Consider the following 23933-nt stretch of genomic DNA (forward strand, 5'->3'; position numbering starts at 1 on the left):
TCCTAAGGAATGCCTCCACTATTCCCCTCCATTCAAGTTGGCTAGTGACAAATTCTCTCTGTTTTTGTTTGTTTTCATCCTTGAAGGGTATGTTTTTATTCACTATAGAGTTCTAGGCTGAATATTAATTTTCTGTCAGCATTTTGAAAACTTTGGCTTATTACCTTCTGGCTTTTATTTTATCTTATTTTATTTATTTCATTATTTTAATGTTTTATTTACTTTATGTTTAAAATTTTAGCATTTCAATTTACTTCATTTATTTATTTTTGAGGTGATGACTGTCCATCTAATGTTCCTCCTGGGAAATCAATGGGTCTTTCTTTCTCTGGTCACTTCTCATATTTTCCCATTGTCTTTGATTTTCAGTCATTTACTCTGCTGGAATTTTTCTCTGGATTTGTCCTGCTTCCTGTACCTCTGCCAGTTTGGAAAATTGTCAACAACGCCCCTTTATATACTATGTCTATACCACCCTCTTATTTTTATTTTTCTGGAAGGAACCTCATTACATGTACAATAGAACTTGTCGCTCCATTTTTTTCTCTTGTGCTTTCTACTATCTTTTTTCATCCATTTCTCTCTATATGCCTCCATGTGGGTATTTTCTCTGAATCTGTCTTTCAATTCACTGTCTTATTCTTTAATACACTTTAGTTTCTTCATTGCTCCTAATTTCAGTGATTGTAGTTTTCTAAGATTTCCCTTTGATTATCCTTGGATTACTTGATTTTCCTTTGATAATCCCTTTGATTATCTTAAATATTCATCAAAATTCTGCATTTTTCCTTGTGTCTCCTTGACCACTTCATCATTGTGATTTTAAGTTCGGTTGTTTGGTAACTCTTGTATCTGGAGCCCTCTTGGGCCTCTTTCTGTTGTTTTTCTCATCGCTTCCTATGCCTTGACTTTTTTTATAGTTTGGTTTGGTTTGGTTAGGTTGGTTAGTTGGATTTTCTTTTTAGAGAGAAAGAGAGCACAAGCAGTGGAGAGGGGCAGAGGAAGACAGAGAGAGAATCTTAAGCAGACTCCCCACTCAGCATGGAACCCAAAGCAGGGTTGATCCCACAAACCTGGGATCATGACCTGAGCCAAAATCAAGAGTGGGACGTTCAACTGACTGAGGCACCTATGTGCCTCTGCCTTGATAATTTTGACTTACTTCCTGATGTATGTGGCAAATTATAAATTATACTTAAGACTTAATGTTCCTAGAGAGATGATTGACTTGGGACCAAGTTCAATGATTGAAGTGATCCTTAAGTAGACTTCAGTTTCAAAGAAGATGTGGTATATATATATATATATATATATATATATATATATACACACACACACACACACACACACACACACACACACTGGAATATTACTCAGCAATCAAAAAGAATGAAATCTTGCCATTTGCAACCGCGTGGATGGAACTAGAGTGTATTATGCTAAGCAAAATAAGTCAGTCAGAAAAAGACAAATATATGACTTCACTCATATGTGGAATTTAAGATACAAAAGAGATGAACATAAAGTAAGGGAAGCAACAATAATATAAACACAGGGAAAGGGACAAACCATAAGAGACTCTTAAATACAGAGAACAAACTGAGGGTTGCTGGAGGGGAGGTGGGTGGGGGGTGGGAGTTAAGTAGGGTACTTGTTGGGATGAGCATTGGGTGTTACACGTAGGTGATGAATCACTGGGTTCTACTCCTGAAATCACTACTACATTATACGTTAATTAACTTGGATTTAAACCATGAGAGACTCTTGAATGCCAAAAACCAAGGGCTGATTGGGGGGAGGAGGGGGAAAGGGGTTGATGGGCATGGAGGGGTCCACTTGTGGGGATGAGCCTTGGGTGTTATATGGAAACCAACTTGACAATAACTATTTAAAAATAAATAAATAAATTTAAAATAATAATAATAAATAATAAATAATAATACTTGAGTTTCCAAAGGGCTAGTCTTTCCATCCACCTCGATTCCTAGGTTACAAGACTCAGTTGTCTCAACCCAAAGCACAAGAGATATACCAGGACTCCCGGCAGGCCCTGGATTTCTGTTTTGCTCCCCCTCACGTTGTGAAATTGGCAAAGGCTCTGAATATCTTTAAAATTTTGTAATTTCCTCTTTCAGGTAAAAATGTTTACTTGATGGTAAAAATGACCCAAATGCTGAAACTTTCTCTTTGTGTTTCTGTCTCCTCCTAGATCTTGGCTTCAAAATTTTCACTGCATTGACAGCAATCTGGTGCCTTCAGTCACATAATGTGCGTGTGTGTGTGTGTGTGTGTGTGTGGGTGTGGGTGTGTGTTCCAACCCTCTACTTGTCTTCAGCAGAGAGTTGGGCCAAATCATCTGGATCACTTAGTCCATTGATTTGGGGAGTGGAAGGCTGAAGCCTATTTTTTCAAAGGTATGTTTTTAAAATATATATATTATTATGAGAAAGGGTCCAGGAAAAATATGTTTAATTTCAGTATTTCCAAACTTATTTTCCTACGGATTGCTTTGTTTTTGTGAAACAGTTTTTGGAACAAATGTTCCATGGCATCTCAATTTACAAAAGGCTTGTATTTCAAAAGGCTGTCCCTAAGAACTTTGCTTGTAAGTTCAAAGTGGTATTGAACAAGGCACCATTGTATTCATGTTTATGCAAAGTTGAGTTACAAGAGAAGAACTCTGTTTGATGGTTTTGTTGTGACTCATCCCACCCCATGTAACAATTGCCATTCTTTTACTACTGTCTTTTTTTAAAAAATTATTTGTACTTTTAATCTCATTTTAATTGTACGCATTGGGAACACTGGATTGGTCAAGAAGGCACCTGGAGACAGCTATGTAATGACACCTTTAAACATGTTGTGTTTTGAAATAAGAATAGATTCACAGGAAGTTATAAAAATAATACACAGAGTCCAACTGTACCCTTCATCAGGCTTTCCCTAGTGATGACATCTTATATAACCAAAGTACAAGGTCAAGACCCAGAAGTTGACATTGGTATAATACTGTTAAATGACCTGACATGCTGCTCAGTTTTTAGCATTTTTTAACATGCATTCAGTTTGTGAATGTCTGGATATAACTACCAATACAGCCAAGATATAGAATTGTTCTATCACCAAAGGAACTTCCTCATTCTACTCTTCTACGTACACACCTCTCCTTTCTTATCTTCTAGCCACTACAAATCTGTTCTTCTGCTCTATCATTTTGCCCTTTCAAGAATGTCATGGAATCAAACAGCATGTTACATTCTGAGGTATACTTTTTTCACTAAGCATAATGCCTTTGAAGGGGACTGTTAGCTCTAACCTGATTACTCAATTCAAACTCTTTTCTACCATATTCTTGGAAGATGACATTTTTCTATTTCCATTTTTTTAATGAAATGAGAAACTAAGGTAGAGAGAAAACAAGACTTTGTCTAAAATCATGAATAGAATGGATGACACATTTCTTGACTCTCCAGCCCAGAGTTCCTTACGATAAACTTTGTTTCCTCTAAGACCACTCCTTCTTTCTTCCTGTCTGGTTTGGAACAACTGCTTACCTGAAGATCATGGTTGATGATCACAACCTACAGAATATTTAATCAGAAGTTTGTTTTATGAAAATCAAATACTCAAATTTGCAGCAAATCCTACACTATTCTACTTAGTAAGAATTATAGAGTGGGTAACTTGGAAATCATTCACATCGTTACTGTTGAAAGATGTCTAAACTGGAATAGAACTTCTAACCTCTTAGCTCAAGAGTTGATTACTTCAAAAACAAGAAATGAATGCATTGACTGTGTCTACAAGTGACATTTTCTAGTTTTCTTCTTTATCATCTCTCATCTTTGGGTGTTTGCCTAAAGGTCACCAAGTTTTGAATGAATCTCATAAGGACTCACCAACTTGCTGCAGTGGCAAAGAATGTTTCTGGAGAGGGCAAGAGTATTTAGTGAAGTCTAAGAACATAAATTAACAATCTGGCATTTGTACAATCTCACAAGTACTCTTGAAACATCTTTGGGAAAAAGTACTGGATACAAAGAGGCTTAACATAATCTGTAACTGTGCTTTTTCAAGTGACTGCCCAAGGCCAATCAATATAGATCAAGGAAGGTTTTCACTCTAGCCTTTGCCTGCCTCAGATTTGCTATGCACGAGGCCCAGAAGAACATCTAAGGACCAGGAGGCCTTACAGCCTTAGAGTCTCTCTCTGAGTGCTGATTAGTTTGTACAAGTGTAGGAAGCATCTGGAATGGGTAGAATTTGGAGAAAAGAAAGGTAAAGGCATCATTGCACAGTATCTTACATGATTCATTTCCCCAACCAAACATCCCACTGGAGTTGCATTGTTAGGGAAGGTATGAAACTCTATTCTTGGCATAGAATATGTAACAAAGCAATTGTAACCTGAGGAACTACAGCAGCATTTTAAAAACATTAAAATCTCTGGCACATTCTTTCCTAAACCACCTTCATACTCAACGTCAACATGTGTTGGGTTCTTAGGCTGGGGCCATAGTTCAATGAGTAATCTCCCCTATAGATTTTTGAATACTATAGATATTTGTGAGCTTGGAAAATTAATCCATATGATTTATTCACATCTGTGATAACAGGTGAACTTCTCTCCATGTAGGGCTTTTAAAATTCATGGAGTCCTTTTTGTCTGATGCCTTTTCATTACAACTAGACTTTTAAATTTTTGGCTCATGAGAGATTTCCCTTATAAGGTATTTCTATCAGTTTTTGACATAGTACGTATTATAGTGACATAGAACAGATTTGGATGTTGGAAGGTGCTTATCTAAATAGGGGCTGACTTTGAAGACCTCACTGTTCTCTCATTTGTGCTCCCATCAGCGACTGGTTTCTCCATCAAAGGGGAAAGACCTTGTTTAATTTCCAAAGCAAGGTGAGTCAGCCACTAGGAAAGGAAGGTCTTCTAACCCCACCAATTTGGAGAACTGAGACAAATTAAGATGTGGAAAATTTAAGTTGCAGAAAATAGACTGAAAATACTGGATATTGAAGATAATGTGCCTTTGGCAAAGGCAACATCCTTTTTCTAGGAAAAGAGCTTAAACAAGCCTTATTTAAAAAAAAAAACACTGAGTATATTGGACATCAAATGCCTTAAACAAATAACATTTGGGTGAGTTAACTGTAAAGGTACCAATTATGTATTAGTTCTTTTTTTTCTAAATAAAAAACTCATGGGTGTAAAAAAAATAAAGGGGAAAATTCACAGCCTTGTTTTTCTCCCACTTTAGGGTAGAGGCCACCCACCCACCTTGGGGTGTCCTGCACACTTCACAATCAAAGTAGATCAAAGAGCCTGAAAACCAAAGGCTGACGATCTTGGGATATTTTTACAACCCAAGGGGGAAAAATCATTTTGCAGTTTCCATCACACACGGAAAAGTGATTAATTATATTGGGAAAGGGGAAGCTTATAATATTCAAAGAAGCCATATTAAGTGTGTATATGACTCCTCATTTTATACATGGTATAAAGGCCAAAGAGTTTTATGGCAGTGCATGGAAGGAAGTCACACTGAAATGAACATTTTCAAGAATCTACTATTGAAGTTAATAATTTGTAGATGTTTACTGAATTCTCAATGGCGGCAAAGTCTCCAAATGTAAGTTAAAATTGTTGTTGTTTACACCAAACGGACATCCATGCATTTCAGAAAGGCCACAAGGTAAAATATAAAATGTTACCTTAAAAGACCATCAACAATGAGTCTATTTTACAAAAACCCCACCCCATCTAACAATGCTATCATTTTATTGACTTTCCTCTTGGACTATGCCTTCCAAAGATGGGGCTGCCCTGACTTGTAGAAACAATAAACAATCTTGAGAGATTAAAATAAATGACTCCAGGCTTCTTTTAATTTTGTGCAAACCTTTGGTGAGAATAAAAGAATCACTATCCTTAAATAACTGTAGAATTACATCATTGATCAACTATGTCCCTCATGGATAAGAATTCAAGGTGAGACATGGTGCATGAAAGGAATTGCTTCTTCGGTTAAAAAAGAAAAAAACAAAAAACCTAGCAATTAAAAACTCCAGACAAAGGGCTTTCTCTCTACATCCCCTGAACTATCCAACCCCCCCTTTCCCCACCCTACCAGTGAAAAAGACCAGAAGTTTGGTTGTGGGAATGTGGCATAGTTCTGGTTATATTTTTGCTCCCTCTAAGGTTAATCATAAAAATATTATGAGCTGTGGGTTGGAAGTGATTTTGGAGAAAGTGTTTTCAAGCATTGCAAATATTGACTAGCTTGAGAAAACTTATTCCATTGAACTGAAAATTCATTCAAGTGTCATTTTTTTCTTGCTATTCTACAGTGAGTTTGGGTTCTTTCTAGAGACACTGTGGGGTTGGGTCTATGTTGAAGTTTCCTGCAAATCACTATAGAGCCAACATTCATATGGGGAAGAAGGCAAACTGTTAAAGGTATGTTCTGCTCCGTGGACAGTGATCTCCATAGGGACTCAAGTTGATGGTTAGGAGTCTCAACAGCTTTTCTCTGGATAGTGAACCATGTGCAACAACCGATGAGTAAGTATTTCAAATTGTGCTTCTGGTCTAATGTATTGCATATGATTCTTTGAAGGATGATATGCCCACTTATAAGACAAAATGCTTTCACCTTGTTAACTAGTCTGGGAATGATAATGGCGATGATGATGATGATGATGATGATGATGATGATGATGATGACGATGATGTTAATAATGGCTGAAAGTGAGCACTTACTGTGGGTCAGGTCCCTCACCAAGCACTTTCTGTGCAAATTCCCAATTAAACTCATAAGCAATTATTTGATACAAATACAGTCACACACACACACACACACACCCAAGCAGTTTGCAAAATCTTATATCTTGTGCTCATGGCCACACAACCAGAAAAAGATACAGCTGAGAAAGGATTCTAGATGTGACTGAGCCTTTACTCATTCTGTGATGGCTTTTTCCTATCAGCAATGCTTTGCAATTGCTACTTGAAGTTCTTTGTACAAAACCTTTCCCTCTGAAAAGCAAGTGACATTCACACTCTGCCAGCTCTCTCAAACCAAGTAGGTGATTTTCACTTTCTTAATCAATTGTTGCTCTGGACTGAATTGTGTCCCCCCCCCCCAACACCAGAATCATATGTTCATGCCCTAACTCTCTCAACATGACTGTAAGTTTCTGACTGGGCCTATAAGGAGGTAATTAAGGTCCGGAGGTCATAAGGGTAAGGTCTTGATCCACTAGGGCTAGTAGACTGGAAAACACCGGAGTACTCTCTTTTGCTCTCTCATTCTCCCTCTCTCCTCCCCTTCTCTCTCTCTTTCCCTTCTTCCTTCCTTCCTGCTCCCCTCTTCCCTCTTCCTCCTCCTTCTCCATCTCTTTTCTCTCTCTGCCGTGTGGGAACATATCAAGAAGGTGGCCTTCTGTAAGCCAGGAAAAGAGTCTCACCAGGAATCAAATAGACTGGCACCTTGATCTTAGACCCCCCAACTCCAGAACTGTGAAAAATAAATTTCTATTGTTGAAGTCCCCTAGTCTGCAGTATTTTGTTATGGCAGCCTGAGCAGGCTGATACAACTGTCTATAAAAAAGAAAGGAAGGAAGAAATATAAGAAAAGACTAAACAAAGAAGCAAAATAAAGAAATCAAGCCACTCGTAAATTGTTAGAAAAATGACCTTGACATCCACTGTTCACCTTTAGCCACTTAGTGGCAGACTCAAGACCATGTTTGAGGTCAGAGTTTAATCAGTTTTGACATTTAAAAGATTTGGTTGAGAGGTGCTTGGGTTGCTCAGTTGGTTAGGCCTTGACTCAAGTCATGATCTCACGGTTTGCTAGTTTGAGCCCTGCGTCGGGCTCTGTGCTGACAGCTAGCTCAGAGCCTGGAGCCCGCTTGGGATTCTGTGTCTCCCTCTCTCTCTGCCCCACCCCTGCTCACACTCTGTTTCTCTCTCTCTGAAAAATAAACATTAAAAAATTGAAAAATAAATAAATAAATAATTTTGTTGAGAAAAGAACTGGTTGGTTCATTTTTGTAATTTTTTTTGACATAGCTAGACTTCCACAAACTGGGTTGGCAATACAGTAAAATGAGTTCAAAGCTTTTTGGTACATCCACAAGCATTGTAGTCGGTACTCCATTCTCGAATCATTATAATCCTATCGCTAGGTTTAAGGGAGTGGCATTTGGACCTCTGTGTCATTTTCCAGAGCATCCAGAGAAAATACACAAAGTGCTTTTAATGGTTCATATTCAGGAATGCAATTTGTATTTTCATCTTTCTGGGTTAAAAGTGTATTTTAGACAGGAAGAGTCTGGGGCTGCTCAGTAACCAGAGCTATTTGCAGTCACCCAGGCTGGGATCTGATGCTTCTGCCATCTCAGCACCCGGCCACTAAGGAAGGGATTGCAAATATGCAAAGGAAAATTCTGCAAACCCTTCCTTTTTGCTTAATTAATATAAATTTGGGGAAATACATTCAGGTAAGGAGAAAAGTACTGCAAGAGGATGGCTAACTTATCACCCGACCCACAAAATGATTTGGAAACCCGCAGTAGGAACGTCTATACGAAACCTATCAGGATACCTGTGCGGTGAATCAGACCACGCGCTCTCATCAGGGAAGCCCTCAGACTTTCTCATCAAAAGCAATGAAGATTGTTTTGGAATCGAGGTGTTAATTTCCAGACGCAGAAGGAAGTCAAAGGGATTTTCAAAGGCAGAACTGTGAGTGATTTAGGCGCTGCCTTTGTTTTTTGCTTTTTGTTTTTTTTTCCTGATGTGGATAACAGAGCACAAAGAATGAGTTAGTAGGAAAATTTCAAAAGTGGTGACGTTAATGAATGTATCCAGTCTTCAGGTGACTGGGGTAGGGGCATGGCCTGGGGATCTGCTGGGAAGGTGGTATGGGGTCTCCGCAGGTCACAGGTTTTAGTTTCTTCTGCTTTCTTTAGACTCCTCCAAACCTCTGCAGCTTTCACAAGATAGGTGAGAAATTGGCAGGGGCGCCTGTTCTGGAAGAAGTCAGGAATTCAGATATGGTAGAGATATTGGAGTTACGCGTGTCAAAATGTGCAAGAAAGACTATGTGTTATTTCTACCCACCTTCCACACCATGGCACATGCCATGAGGGTTTTGGCAAGTTTTTCTTCCCCATCAGCATCGCTCACCAAACTAGGAAAATTTATGCTTGATCCAAATATATATTTTTTTTTGAGGAAAAGTTCCTCTTCAGTTTCCCCAAACTTAGGACCGCAAAGTTTAATACTGACTGTTTCACTTGACGGTTGGACTGTTCTGTTGATACACTAATACCATCAATACAAGATTCCTTGAAAAGCATCACTATTTAGCCTTATCGAAGCAACGCAGAAATGATGAATATTGAAACTTCCAGGTGAATGTATTCAAACAACATGTACTCACTTGGGTATGTGTTCACAAGCCTCATCCTTCTTATTCTGGGAAGAAGGTGATTAAATCATTCTAATTCCTTGTGGCGCCTGGGTGGCTTAGTTAGTTAAGCCTCTGACTCCGGCTCAGGTCATGATCTCGTGGTGTGTGAGTTCAAGTCCTGCATCGGGCTCTGTGCTGACAGTTTGGAGCCTCGAGCCTGCTTCAGATTCTGTGTCTCCCTGTCTCTCTGCTCCTTCCCTGCTCATGCTCTCTCTCTCTCTTTCTCTCTTAAAAATAAATAGACATTAAAAAAACTTTTTTTAAATCATTCTAGTTCCAAACTGAAATTACACTGAATCCATACTGGAAGGCTGTCACTGTTTCCATAAAACAAAGAATAATTTTTTTTATTCCTTTATCACTTCTGGTATAAGATATTGTGGTCATAGAAGGACAAATTGTCCATGATTCTCTTTGTTCTTGAATTTCTGGTTTCAGCTTCTGCTCTGTATTAAATGTCCGTGGTGGACGTTCTGTGGGAATACTTCTTTACCATCATTTTACCATTTTATTGGTACTGAAAATAGAACCCCAATTAACTCTAGAGTTGTTTTTAATATAAACAACTTAAATGTTTTTTATATTATGACAATTATGGATATACACTCTAAAGAAATATCGAAAAAGAAATTCTAAAATGCCTATAATTTCACTACCCAACTAAAAACACTGTGAATATGCGAGTGGGTACAAATTCCCCAACCAATGCTGTGTCACATCCATTGTTTCAAGAAAGGAATATGCAACACAAACATGGAAAAAACCATGTTCAAAGTCACACAGCAAGTTTGGGACGAGACTAGACAATCTGTCATTCTCATTTAGTCAGGATTGTTCCAGGGTTAAAAGGGAAAGTCTCACATCCTGGAAAAACTCTCTGAAAATCCTGGATGACAGGCAAGACCAGAACTGGACCCCAAACCTAGGTTTCTATGGCCCAGATGTGGTGCATATGTGCTAATACATACTCACTCATACATGTTAAAAACTGAGCTCCCATGATATATAGTTTGGTAACTATTCACTTTATGTACATGGAACGTATTTCTATGCCAATACAGGCCATCCTGCAATATGATTTTTAATATTTACATACTACCCCATTGTGTGCATCAGACAAACTGTATTTCACCAATCATGTATTAATGGCTGTTTGCATTATTTCCAAAGGGTTGATATCACGAACAGTCCTGTAACAAAAAGACTTACACATCGATCTTCATACATTTACTTCTTAGGACAATTTGGTTGAGGTAGAATTACCAAGTCAAAGAGCGTGTACATATGTTAAGACTTTGGTATATATTGCCAATTGCTCTACAGAAAGTTTATGCCAATTTACTCTATTGCCAGCAGTCACATCCTCCCCCATAACAGAGATTATCAATTGTGTCCTCATTTGTAGCTTGATGAGCAGATATTAATAATTTACTGATATTTTACTTTCTAGGTCTTTAATTATTAAGGAGGTAAAATAGATTGTTATGATTTTATTGGTCACTTCTACTTATTTTTGATCATTCTTCCATTGGATTATTCATCCTCCTATGAGTTTCTAGATATTTTTCACAGAACACTTTGCCGTTTGTTTGCAAGTTTGTGTTGCATTTCTCCAAGTTTATGTTTATCTTTGAACTAGTGGTGTTGGTGGTGGTAACGAGAATCATAGACAATTTTGATTTCTGCATAGTCAAATGTTGTACTAAATTCCAAATTTTAGATTTTTGAATGATTTTTTTTCTTGAGCTAATGTAATTAAAAGCTTTTTCTTCACATTTAAAGGAAAACTTATAGGGGTGCCTAGGTGGCTCATTCAGTCGAGCATCTAACTTGTCTCATGTCATGATCTCGTGGTTCATGAGTATGAGCCTCACATGAGGCTCAATGATGTCAGTCTGTCAGCACAGAGCCTGCTTCGGATCCTCTGTCCCTCTCTCTCATCCCCCCCTCCTCCACTCAGGCTCTCCCCAAAATAAATAAATATTAAAAAGAAAAAAGAAAACTTACATTAGCGTATCAACCTAATGAGGTGGACAGAGCAAGAGGCAGAGTCAGGAGCTGAGGGTCCAGCCCTGTATTACCCCTAGTCAGTGGGCAGCTTTGGATATGGTTTTTACATCTTCATAAGATTAGCCTTACTGATCCCATTCTTCACAAGTTCATTGGCACAAGGACAGAGCTTACTCTAGATCTTGGCTACCCATTGTAACCACCTGGGGAGATATTAAAACAGTGGGCATTTGGGACACATCTAAGGTTGGATACAGCCATCCTCATTCTTCTAAGGTCCTTGGTAACGTGAGAGCACTGATCTGGATGGATGCTGTGTTTTCCCAACTTGCCTGTTGATTTCTGTAATTTCTTCGCAGGCCTCTGCCTAGGAATTTGGATATATAGTAAGTCTGGCTTGGGTCTCCAGAATCTTGCTAATGACAAGCATTTCGGCCTTCTGACTCTTAGGCATTTGGGGATACACTGAGCTAAGGTCCTTCTAACATAACATTCACTTATTCCTGATAGTCTTTTTGGATAGTCTTGTTGCAGAAATCTTATCCCGAAGCTGAAATTATCAGTGAAGGTTTGAATTATATCCTGGGAATTAGCACTCTGATGTTTACCCGGTTTCCTTGACACCATCACAGATGATTCAAACTATATGGGACACAAGGGACTACGCATTCCAAACCCCTAAAGGTAACTAAAAGGGAAGCACCCAAAGTCTCACAGCTAGCTACGGAGTTCAAAGCCAGAGACTGGATTCAGGCACCCTGGCCTCTGCTCCAACATCATCCTTGCCTCCTCCCCAGCTCAGTGACTTTATCTGTGAAATGGGGGCAAGACTGTCACCTTCCCTCCTTTGAGAGGTGTTCTAAAAAATGGGTAACATCTGTGGGGCTTACAGGCAACTTCAATGAAAGATAAGTGCAAAGAACTGTTTTTCATATTCTACTTCCCTGCAGACATCGAAAGGCCCTTTTTTACATCAGTGTAGAGAAACAATGGTTGAAAGGACATACTCCTTATATTCCACTTTTCGTATTCCCAGACTCCTCTTACCATTAATGTTTTCAGTGCTGCATCAACAGCACAACAACCTGGTTGGGAACCAGGGGAAAGAACGCAGATGATGAAGCATTGTTCTCAATGACTCTCTCTCGGGGCCCACTCTCCCGGATTGCCCTGCACTTTGCTATTCACAGCACAAATCCCAGCTTACACCAAAATACTTACCTTCGTGAACACTTGTTTAATGTCTGACTACCCCGCCTAACCGTGGGCTGCACGAGGTCAAGTGTGACACATGCTTTCATATCCCCAGAGCCTAGTCTGGTGTCCACACTAGATGTTTTTTGAGTAAATCAATACATGAGTCCGTGGATTAATGATCCTGGTCAATTTCAAGGCTTATCACTGAGTGAGGCTAACAGAATCACTTTTTACAAGCAAAAGGGGTCATTTGTACTTGACACCTGCACTCTTCACTCAGGGGACATCATGTTTTCCTGGGCACATTGTCCCTTTCCCTCCCCACGTCTGGTCTACAAGATGTGTGTATGATGCTGCCTTTAACATTTATTAATTTTTTAAATGTTTTATTTATTTCTGAGAGAGAAAGAGCATGATCAGGGGAGGGTCAGAAAGAGAAGGAGACACAGAATCTGAAACAGGCTCCAGGCTCTGAGCTAGCCGTCAGCACAGAACCTGATGCAGGGCTTGAACCCACCAACCACGAGATCATGACCTGAGTCAAAGTCAGATGCTTAACCGACTGAGCCACCCAGGCACCCCTAATATTTAAATCACTGGGCTGTGTGAGAGTCATGGAGTGTATGGGAGTTAAGAGTTGGAGGCTGGAGTACTCAGTATTTTTAGTTATTTCAACAGAGTTATAAATGTAAATGAGGGATCTTCCCCTTTTTAGTTGAGAGCCTGCTAAGGGATAATATGCATTTTCTCATTCATCATCACTAAAACCCTGGGAAGTAAGTATTACCAGTCCCATTTTGAAGACGACTACACCGAAGCTCAGAGGGGTGAAGTAACTAGCACAAGGTCACACGGCTAAGGCCGTAATCAAATCACCAGGCTCCTAAATTCATGTTCTTTTCATAATACTGCGCTGCCTCCCTGCCACATGGACTTAAGTTTATTTTTTTCTAGATTGTTTCTCATGGTCATAAATAAGTAGGCTTTACTTTTCTTTTTTTCCTCCCCTCCACACGGGGCTCAGTCTCATGACCTTGAGACCGTGACCTGAGCCAAAATCAAGAGCCAGATGCTTAACCGACTGAACCACCCAGCCGCCCCAGTAGGCTTTACTTTTAGAGTTTAATCATGACCCAAGAGCTCTACAGTCTACAAAGAGATCAGAGAGACAGAGAATGAGGGGCAATAAGGTTAAAAATGAACCGTCCTCCTGAGGAACAGTTCCATTCATGGAAAAATGTGGCAGTTAAACTCAGAGCGAAAATACCAACTATGGTTCACTGCAGAGTGGAAATGATCAGTCAACCAACCCAGTGTTTTGTCTACACGACATAAATAACTGTTTGGGGTGTTGTGTGTGTGTATGTGTTTTTTTTCCACTCCATTGGCCAATTTAAGTGAACAGAATATTTGATTCATTCAAACTTTTTCCAAAACTCTAATACAACGTAATGTAGGGCTTAAAATTTACTGTTAATATTCTTGAACCCCCATAAGAGCACCCACAAGAATGCACACACCACCTCAATTACTATCCCATCCAAGTGCCTTCTGTGCTCACGGAGCTGACTTACTAGGTAAAACAGGGGTGTGTTTTCTCTCCTACAGCAAAGTCACATCACAAGGGTGTGTCGTCTCCCCCTTTGAGCACGTTTGTTTATAAAGGGGTAAGAGTTTTTAATATATATGCAAAGAACGATAATGAAATGTGTCTGGCCGGGACATAATCAAGCGAGATTCCATCTAGTTTCAACAATGCAGAACACCAGGGCTGAAGCCATTTTTACCGTAACTCATATTTTCAGCCCTGTGAAGTTGCCGCCCACACAGGAAATGGCTTGGGACAGGTGGTCCGCGGAGCTTGCTGGCGTTGTCTGGCTCCACTGGGTAATGCTTGCGGGCTACTGAGTCACTGACTAATTATGAGGCTGAACAAAAGCCTCTCAGATAAGCCCTAAGTCAAGACAGAGAGAAAGGCAAGGTGTAGCAAGAGACTGTCTCAGCGTGCTAACTGTTCGAAGGGAGTTGACAAATGAGCGTTCCTTAGGAAACAATGCCCTTTGGTTTGCACTCCTCCCTGCTCCCCAAGCACCTGGTAGCGGGAAGATGAGAAAGGACAGGTGAAGGAAGAGCAGCGATGAATGTAAATGCATTAGAACATATCCTACTTGGAATCACTACTGCTCACAGAGATAATGAGCCATCCATTCTCATGGGTATGAGCTGTCATGCACTTCTATGGTTGTGTGTTCTGGGCACGTACAGACTTTTATCTCCATTGATCTCTTCTCAGACTGGGAAGAGATGTAATCCTTCCCATTTCACAGATGAAGAACTGAGGTGTTGGAGCTCCTGAAGTAGCTTTAGCTTTCAAAAAGGTGGGAATGGATGAAATGTGCCCTTTTAGAAAAGGTATTTTTGGGTCCTAACAGCCAGTACCTTAGAATATGACTTCTTTGGAAATATTGTTGCAGATGTAATGAACCGAGGTGAAGTCATATTGGCATAGAATGGGCCCCTAATAATAGAGCTGGTGGCCTTATAAAAAGAACCCCAGGTAGGGGTGCCTGAGTAGCTCAGGTGGTTAAGCATCTGACTTCAGCTCAGGTCATAATCTCACTGTTCATGAGATTGAGCCCCACATCAGGCTCTGTGCTGACAGCTGAGTCTGGAGCCTAGTTCAGATTCTGCATCTCCCTCTCTCTCTCTCTCTCTCTCTCTGTCTCTCCCTTATTCTCTCTCTGTCTGTCTCTCTCTTAAAAATAAATACCCATTAAAAAATATTTTTAAAGGGAAAGGCCATGTGAGAAATGGAGGACTGGGAAGAGGCATCTACAGGCCAAGGAACACCGAAGATTTCCAGCAACCCACCAGAAGCTGGGAAGCAGCAAAGAAGGATCCCCCTACATGCTTCAGGGGGAGCCTGGTCCTGCTGACTCTGATCTTCTGGCCCAGGGTCTAGGAGACGATGAATTTGTGTTGTCTCACACCACCTAGTTTGCGGTGCTTTTTTACGGCAGCCACAGCACACTGTGATGAGCAGGGATGAATGTTTCTCGAGACTCTATCATGTGTGCTTTGGTTGACCTTTTGCCATTTCTGGAGAACATGTGCATTGTGTCAAGTCCAGGAAATGGAGGTTTCAAATTCTTCAAAGCATAGAAGTTTGCCTTTCACCCAAGTATGAAAGTCTTAATAGAATCAATTTTTAAATTTGTTTTTTAAATTCAAGTTAGTTAACATATAGTGTAGTCTTGGCTTCAGGAATAGAGCCCAGTGATCCATCTCTTACACAGGACACCCAGTGCTCATCCTGAAAGGTGCCTTCCTTAAAGCCCATCAGCCCATTTAGCCCATCCCCCCACTCCCCTCCCCTCCAGCAACCCTAAGTTCATTCTCTGTATTCAAGAGTCTCTTATGGTTTGCCTCCCTCTCTGTTTTTATTTGATTTTTCCTTCCCTTCTCCTATGTTCATCTGATGGTTTTCTTAAATTCCACATATGAGTGAAATCATATGATATTTGTCTTTCTTTGACTTATTTACTTAGCATAATACACTCTAGTTCCATCCACATTGTTGCAAATGGTAAGAATTCATTCTTTTTGATTACCGAGTTGTATTCCATTGTGTACATATACCACATCTTCTTTATCCATTCTTCAGTCATTGGACATTTGGGCTCATTTAGTAGGATCATTTTTAACACTTTATCAGCAGATCATAAGAAGTAATTGATAGTTGGAAATAAGTATTCAAATGGAAATAATGTGGGGCACCTGGGTGGCTCAGTCGGTTGAGTGTCTGACTTTGGTTCAGGTTATGATCTCATGGTTCGTGAGTTAGAGCCCACATCAGCCTCTGTGCTGATAGTTCAGAGCCTGGAGCCTGCTTCAGATTCTGTGTCTCCATCTCTCTCTGCCCCTCCCCCATTCACTCCCTGTGTCTTTATCTCAAAATAATAAATAAACATTAAACAAATTTTTTAGTGGAAACAACATAAGTGGATAATGAGCAGCAGAGAGTTAAGAAGAGTGAGTGGCTCTGTCAGGAAGTGGAGAAATGAGGCAGAAAAGGCCGTTGTGCAAATCCTGGAATATTCCTCAAGCCCGAGAGTCAGGCCTCACTTCAGGAAAAATACCCAGGCTGAGTCCCCCCACCCCCCACCCTCCCACCAACTTCAAAGTGAGCAAAACAGACCGCTTTCACTGCTGACACCAATTGCAAGTGAAGGGCTTTGGAAAGCACCTTCGGCTTCCATAACTGGCTGGAACAGAACTCACTGATTCTCACGGTTGCAGTTTATTACAAGAAAAAGATACAGAGTCAGATCAGCCAAGGGAAGAGGAGCACAGGGCAGAACCCGGGGGGTCCCAGACACAGAGCTGTCAGTAGGCCTGTTCCATGCAGTCAGGGCAGCATTATCCTCCAGGCACCCGAACCCTGGGGTCCAGAGTCTTCCCTGGGCTTCCATCACGTGGACGGGACTGAACAGCTCATCTCAGTTTCCAGTCCCTCAAAAGACAGAGCTGATACCATTGGACTTAAAGCCCCTATTATCCTTTTAAAAAAAAAAAAACTTTTTTAAAGTTTATTTACTTATTCTGTGTGCGTGAGAGAGAGGGGGGGCAGGGAGGGGCAGAGAGAGAATCTCAATCAGACTCTGTGCTGACAGAGGGGCTCGAACTCACGAACTGTGAGATCATGACCTTAGCTGAAACCAAGTATTGGACCGTTACCCGACTGAACCACCCAGGCCCCAAAGCTCCTACTATCCTGAAGCATGTTGGTGTGGCTCACGGCCCCCACCCAAAGTCACATTGTTATTAGTTGCCTGGTGCAAAGACCCAAGGCAAACATAGATGTTCCTATCAGGCAGGACATTCCAAGGGCTTAGTGATCACCTCCTAGAAACCAAGGGCAAAGACCAGACCCTTCTTTGGACAAATTTAAATTCTTTACCGTATCTTAAATTAGACACAGACCTCCATTTTTTCATAAATTCTCGCCCCAGGGAAACATCTCTGCATCTCTAACTCTTGGAGGAAGCTTTCCTACAAGTAGACCCTAAGGATGCAAAGAGACAAGGCCATTCCCCACCCCCACTCACCCCACCCCACGCAAGCTCCATTGTGTGTTTGGAGCAAACCCTGCACTGAGCTTCTCACAGGTGGGAGTCTTTGTGCAGCTGGGTCCTTACAAGGGCTGCTCTGTTGTGCTCACTGGATATTGTGTTTGGGAACAACATGGGCCTAGGTCTGGGAGTAGTAAGAAAGCCCAGGACAATGGGGATGAGACAAAAGATGGTAGGGACGAGGGCCTTGGAGGAAGAGAGGAGCCAGCATCCCAGGAGCGGCAGGGGGAGGGGGGCAGGGTCAAGTTCAGAGCCTGCAATTCTCTGCAGCAATGCCCTCTGCCTAAAGGACAAGAGTCCCCTGGCTCAACTTGGTGATGGATGGTGGGGATATTCCACTCTTCCTTATGATTTAAAAACATTTTTTAAATGTTTATTTATTTTTGAGAGAGATAGAGACAGAGACAGAGCGTGAGCAGATGCAGAATCTGAAGCAGCTCCAGGCTCTGAGCTGTCAGCACAGAGCCTGATGCGGGACTTGAGCTCATGCATCATAAGATCATGACCTGAACGGAAGTCGGATGCTTAACCAACTAAGCCACTCAGGTGCCCCCATCTTCCTGATGATTTTTTTAATGCCAAAATACAAGGCATGCCACCCTCCTCAGAAGTTGCCTGTGTAACTTAGTTAACCAGAAGGAACAGCAGGGATTATTCCTTCAGGTGACAGTGACATTCTTCCTTCTGCTTCACCTCCTTCCTTTCTGAAAATTGTGTCTTTATAAAGCAGTTTCCTCTCTTCTGCCCACAAGGGCATTCATGCATCTGTCTGATTTCTTAGATTTTATCACCAAACAGTAGATATTATTTCTATGCTTTCATTGAGCGTGCAAACATTCGTCGAGCACTGGAAGTATTTTGACAATGTCTACAAAAGCAATGTAGAGTGAGGGGGAAGTTGTCTGAGTGACATCCCTTTCCCAGCTGCCACCTTAATGTGGATCTTTAGTCCCACACATATTTTTGATGCAAAATGTGCCATAGGCAAAAAGGACATTTTTTTTTTTTACAAATAGTTTATTGTCAAATTAGTTTCCACATAACACTCAGTGCTCATCCCCACAAGTGCCCTCCTCCATGCCCATCCCTCCTCCCCCCCACATCCATCAGTCCTCAGTTTTTGTCAGCCTTCAAGAGTCTCTCATGGTTTGCCTCTCTCCCTTTCCCCCACCATTTCCGCCCTTCTTCTCCCCCTTGTTCCTCCGTCAAGTTCCTCCTAGTCCTCCTATACGTGCAAACATATGATATTTGTCCTTCTCTGCCTGACTTATTTCGCTCAGCTTAACACCCTCAAGTTCCATCCATGTTGCTACACATGGCCAGATTTCATTGTTTCTCATTGCCATGTAGTATTCCATGGTATAGATAAACCACATCTTCTTGATCCATTCGTCTGTGGATGGACACTTAGGCTCTTTCCATGTTTTAGCTATTGTGGAGAGTGCTGCTATGAACATTGGGGTACATGTGCTAAAAAGGACATTTTTAAAGGAGAAAAGAAAGGAGGGTGAGGGGACTTGGAAAATTAGTGTAATCATCTGCATTCAATTTGAACTTTTTCCCCATGACTTTATGGAATTTAGAAAGATTCATCTCCTGGTAGATGGCTGAGAAGAAGCTCTTTCCTTGGCTAGAGCCCCATGAACAGGGTACCTGTAGTTGGAAGTGAAGTTAAAGGTATCAAAACCATTTTCCTGGATGCGTGAGATCTACAGGATAGAAGAAATGTGTTTCGAATCTTGTGTTTTGACCCATCATTTGAAATTCATTTTCTCTGACTTTTCCATAAGCCAGGCCAAAGAAAATAAAGGAGCCAGCCTCTGCCCTCCTCCCCAAGCTCCCCTCCTTGCCCGCAAGGCCCGCCAGATCCCTCAGATCACCATGTGGCAACTCGGAGTCCTGAGGATTCAGACGAATACACAGCAAGTTGTCCTGACGTCTGTTTTTCATTGACGAGAGCAGAAATTAGCATCACCTTCGGCCAGATTCGGCACTGTATATTCCATAATGCATTAGGGGCCCCTTTCTGATTTTATTTCATATTCTGGCTTGATAGCACAGTGTTTCTTAACTTCAAAGGTTGTTCTCTGCCTGAACACCTCCTCTGAGCTTAAGGGGTAAAAAAAATGGGGGCCTTTATTCTAAATGGGAATTTATTCCTTCCCCCTCAAACCTGTAAGGGGTGCAAAAGGCAAAAAGTCCTTGATAATGGTGTAAAATAAAATAAAGCCCTAATATGAATAGGAATGAGAAAAGGCTTCCTTTAACTTAGGACAATCCCCATTCTGCTGCATCCTTAGGTGGTGACTGGCTGTCATAAGCCTCGTGACACAATCCAGGCCAAACCCTACGACTCAAAGCTAGCTGTGAATTTTTGCTTCTGATCCATTAGGGGCATTAGCGTGACTCTGGCTTTGTGTGGTGTGTTTGTGCTTTTTCAGTTTTATACAGATCCTTTATAGTATATTAATATCATGCATAATGTCAACATTTGGAAAAGGTTTGTGACTGACGGGGCTGAAAAGACATATTTCTCCAACAGCCTGTTTCTATAACTGAAGTCGTTCTTCTTTAAGACTCAGACCACCATATGCTTCCACTTTTTTTTTTTCTGTTTTTATCAGGGGACCTCAGCACATTGGATTTCAGTATAAATTTCAAATATATTAAGACAGTTCCAAAAACTCAAGCCAGCACACCCTTGGCTCCTGTGATCCCCTCTCGTGAGGATTTATTGAGGCCTTAGAAATCTCTCATCTGTAGTTGGGGTCAACCCTACTAATAGTAATAGCTGATGTTTATTGAGTATTTACTATATGCCAGGCACTGTGCTAAGTGTTTTATGCGTGTTGGGATATTTAGGGCTCTCGAGAAGTCTATGAAGGAAAGATGAGAAAATGGCAGCATTGCTCCAGGGCTGATTCAACATTGCAGGTACCCAAGACCCAAATCCACTCTCTGCATTTTCACCACATCGAGGCTCTTATGAACAAGACTGGAGCCTTCTCACAACAACACACTCACAGAAACATGGCCACATGTCCCTGCACAAACACTCCTCCTTGGGTTCCTCCCTTTAAACAGCGTTCACTTCTCTTGCTAAGGGCGCAGGGCCTTTTTCCCATTCCCTAGTTCACCATGAGCCTCAAGGCGGGTAGGGGGTCTCTTTCCTGGGCTAGGGGCTCTTACTGTAAAATGTATCGAACCCACAGCTAATTCCCTCCCCGAGCCGTCCATCCACAACATAGAGAAATAACACAGGACAATAAATATTTAGTAGGCACATATTATTGATAATACTTGCATTATTATGATGAGGGCAAAAATGTTCACAGATTCCTGCCCTTAAGCCGCTCTGCATCCTCCAGCCCTCCACCCCCCAACATACACATGCACAGTTTAGAAGTTTGGCCTTTCGGAGTCTGGAGGCTTTCTGGGATATTGAGTGTCCATGATGTAGAAGAGAATTAGAAAAAGCTGAGGCTTAGCATCGTTTCATGTGTCTGTTGGCCATCTGGATGTCCTCTTTGGAGAAGTGTCTGTTCATGTCTTNAGGCTGAGTCACTCACGAGAGAAAAGAACAGGTCTGGAAAAGTACAGGAGGCCTGGGGGAGACTGAGAAGGGAGGAGGCGGGTAGAGGCTGGCGGCAGGAGTGGAGATTGATGGGGTTTCACTCTGTCTTTCTGTGGAGTGAGAACCCCACTTTCTGCTTCCTCTGGAGATTTTAGGAGGGACTTCCCTTCTCCATGTCCCCTCAGAATTGAAACTGCATCCCTTCCAGATGCGTAACCCTGAAGGCGACAAGTGGAGGGAGGTAGACCAGGAAGATGAAGGACTTAAGGATGACCTCTGACCTCAGAGAGCTAATATACTATTTAAAGAAAACGCCAAGCAACTATCATGCAGAATGAATGAATGGCCTGTACAAGATTAGAACAGCAATGGAAAGAGATTGATTCTCTGGTGTGAGGAATCAAAACATGAAGATGGCATCAGGGTGTCTCCCGAACAGATGGAGCTGGGGCATGAGCAGAGTTTGAAGGGGTGCCACCCGTGTGTGAGCGGGGGCGGGGAGGGGGAAGGCCTAGGCCCCACCTGTGGCAGGCCTACCTAGGTGGGCCCCGCCTCCTGGGAATCCCACCAGTCCTGGACAAACCAGGAGGGCTGGTCAACTGACTCCTATTCGTAATGAGGAGCTACCGGTCCAGCCTCTGCGACCCGCACTCGTCTGTCCTCATTCCCTGCTGTCACTACCACCACACCCAGGAAGGTTTTGAAAGCTCCCCTTCCTATATGATACAGTGGAAGACCTCACACGAATAACAGGAGTTCCAGAAGGAGAAAACAGGAGCTGTTGAGGGAAAATTCTAAAAGCGATGGGAAAAACGAGAGAAAGAACAAGAGATAGAGCGAGAGAATTAAGATATCTCTCCACAGCTGAGAAATGGGTCAGCCTCATCCGTCTGGCACATATCACTTGTACGGGTTTGCACACTGTTGGATGGAATTAGGGTTTTCTCATCAATGCTAATGAAGGGTCGTCTGCATCCTCGTGCATAAGAGGAAGAGGTTCCCTGAGGCCGTGTCTCACTGGCGGTGAATCCTTCCCCTGGGTTGCAATGGAAAGACATAGGAGGTGAACAGTGAGACAGATAAGAAAATACCCGTCAGGCTGCAGTTTTGTGGGGTCCCCTGCAAAGGGACTAGGCCCACCGTTTGCCTGGGTTGGACCTTCACGTTTCTGTCATGCATGATGTTCTCTGCTTACTTCCCTTATTGTCTTGGAGCCTTTAATAAAATTGTGAATATTGCAGACTTATCTCATATGCTTCCAAGTATTTCATGGGTGCCAGCAGCCCGTTGAAACAACACAGACATGGCAGAAATAATCAAGAACATTCCCATCCCTAACCCCAAGCCAATCCATTGAGAAATTACAGGAGTTAAATTTTTCCAAAAGGAGATTTTCTGTGTAGAGTCAAAATGGTGGCTTGTTACATTTTTACAAGGAAATTGTCATTTCCTGATATCTTATTAACTTCTGTTCAATTTTTGGATAACGTATCTTTGGATATGAATCTCCTCCGTGGCAGGTGTTTGGAAAATTGGCTTACCTAAGCCACTGCATCTGGAACAGGATCTGTAAAGATTACTGTCTAAGGCCAATGTGAGATGGTTCATCCTTGAGAGAGAGGTCAACACCCCTTTGTACCCTGACCTACTGCTCCCCCAACTCTTGTGGAGTCGGGCTTCTAATTTTGACAAAGCCACCAACAACAGCACCCCCTTTGAGTGATGGTAACGTGAGAATGGACAATACAAGTGCTCACCCAAGAAATTAGACTCAGGAATGTCAGGTTTGCATGTCCCCCATGGCCTGTCCCCTTTGTCCTTCCCAGTCAGACACCCACCACATAATCACTAGTGTCATGCTGAGGTTGTAGTGCAAGGGGATAAAAAATGCAAAAGTTAGGGATGCCTAGGTGGCTCAGTCAGTTAAGTGTCCAACTCTTGGCTTCAGCTCAGGTCAGGATCTCACAGTTTGTGAATTCAAGCCCTGCATTGGACTCTGCTCCGACAGCCCAGAGCCTTCTTTGGGTTCTCTCTCTCCCTCTCTCTCTGCCCCATCCTGGCATGCCCCCCCCTCTCTCTCTCTCTCTCTCTCTCTCTCCCTCAAAAAATAAATAAATAAGCATTAAGAAAATTTAATGAAAAGGCAGAGACTCATTTGGATTCTACCAAGTGGACTGCTCAGTGGTTGATATCATGAGGATGAAACACACCAGTACCCATAAAGCATAAATTGTTTCTGAGTTCTTTCACAGGGAAGCATCTGAAAACTTTCCTTCAAAGAAGAGGGTGGAGTAGTACAGTTCTCATCTCGCACCTGTGGAACCACAGAATGTTCTAGAGCAATCTGAGTGTACCTCCTGGTAAAACCATGAGCTGCTGTCCTGGGCAACAGAACCAAGAAAGCATCACCTTCTTTCAAGTCTCTCTTTTCTTGCCCTGTTAAGGAACCCTGATGTCTTGACCCAAAGTTTCAAGAAGAGTTTGGAAACCTTCAGCCAATACACAGACAGAAGAGGCCTCACTTTGGTG

This window comes from Crocuta crocuta, unplaced genomic scaffold, assembly GCF_008692635.1.
Source record: "Crocuta crocuta isolate KB4526 unplaced genomic scaffold, BGI_CrCroc_1.0 scaffold84, whole genome shotgun sequence".
Taxonomy (NCBI): domain Eukaryota; kingdom Metazoa; phylum Chordata; class Mammalia; order Carnivora; family Hyaenidae; genus Crocuta; species Crocuta crocuta.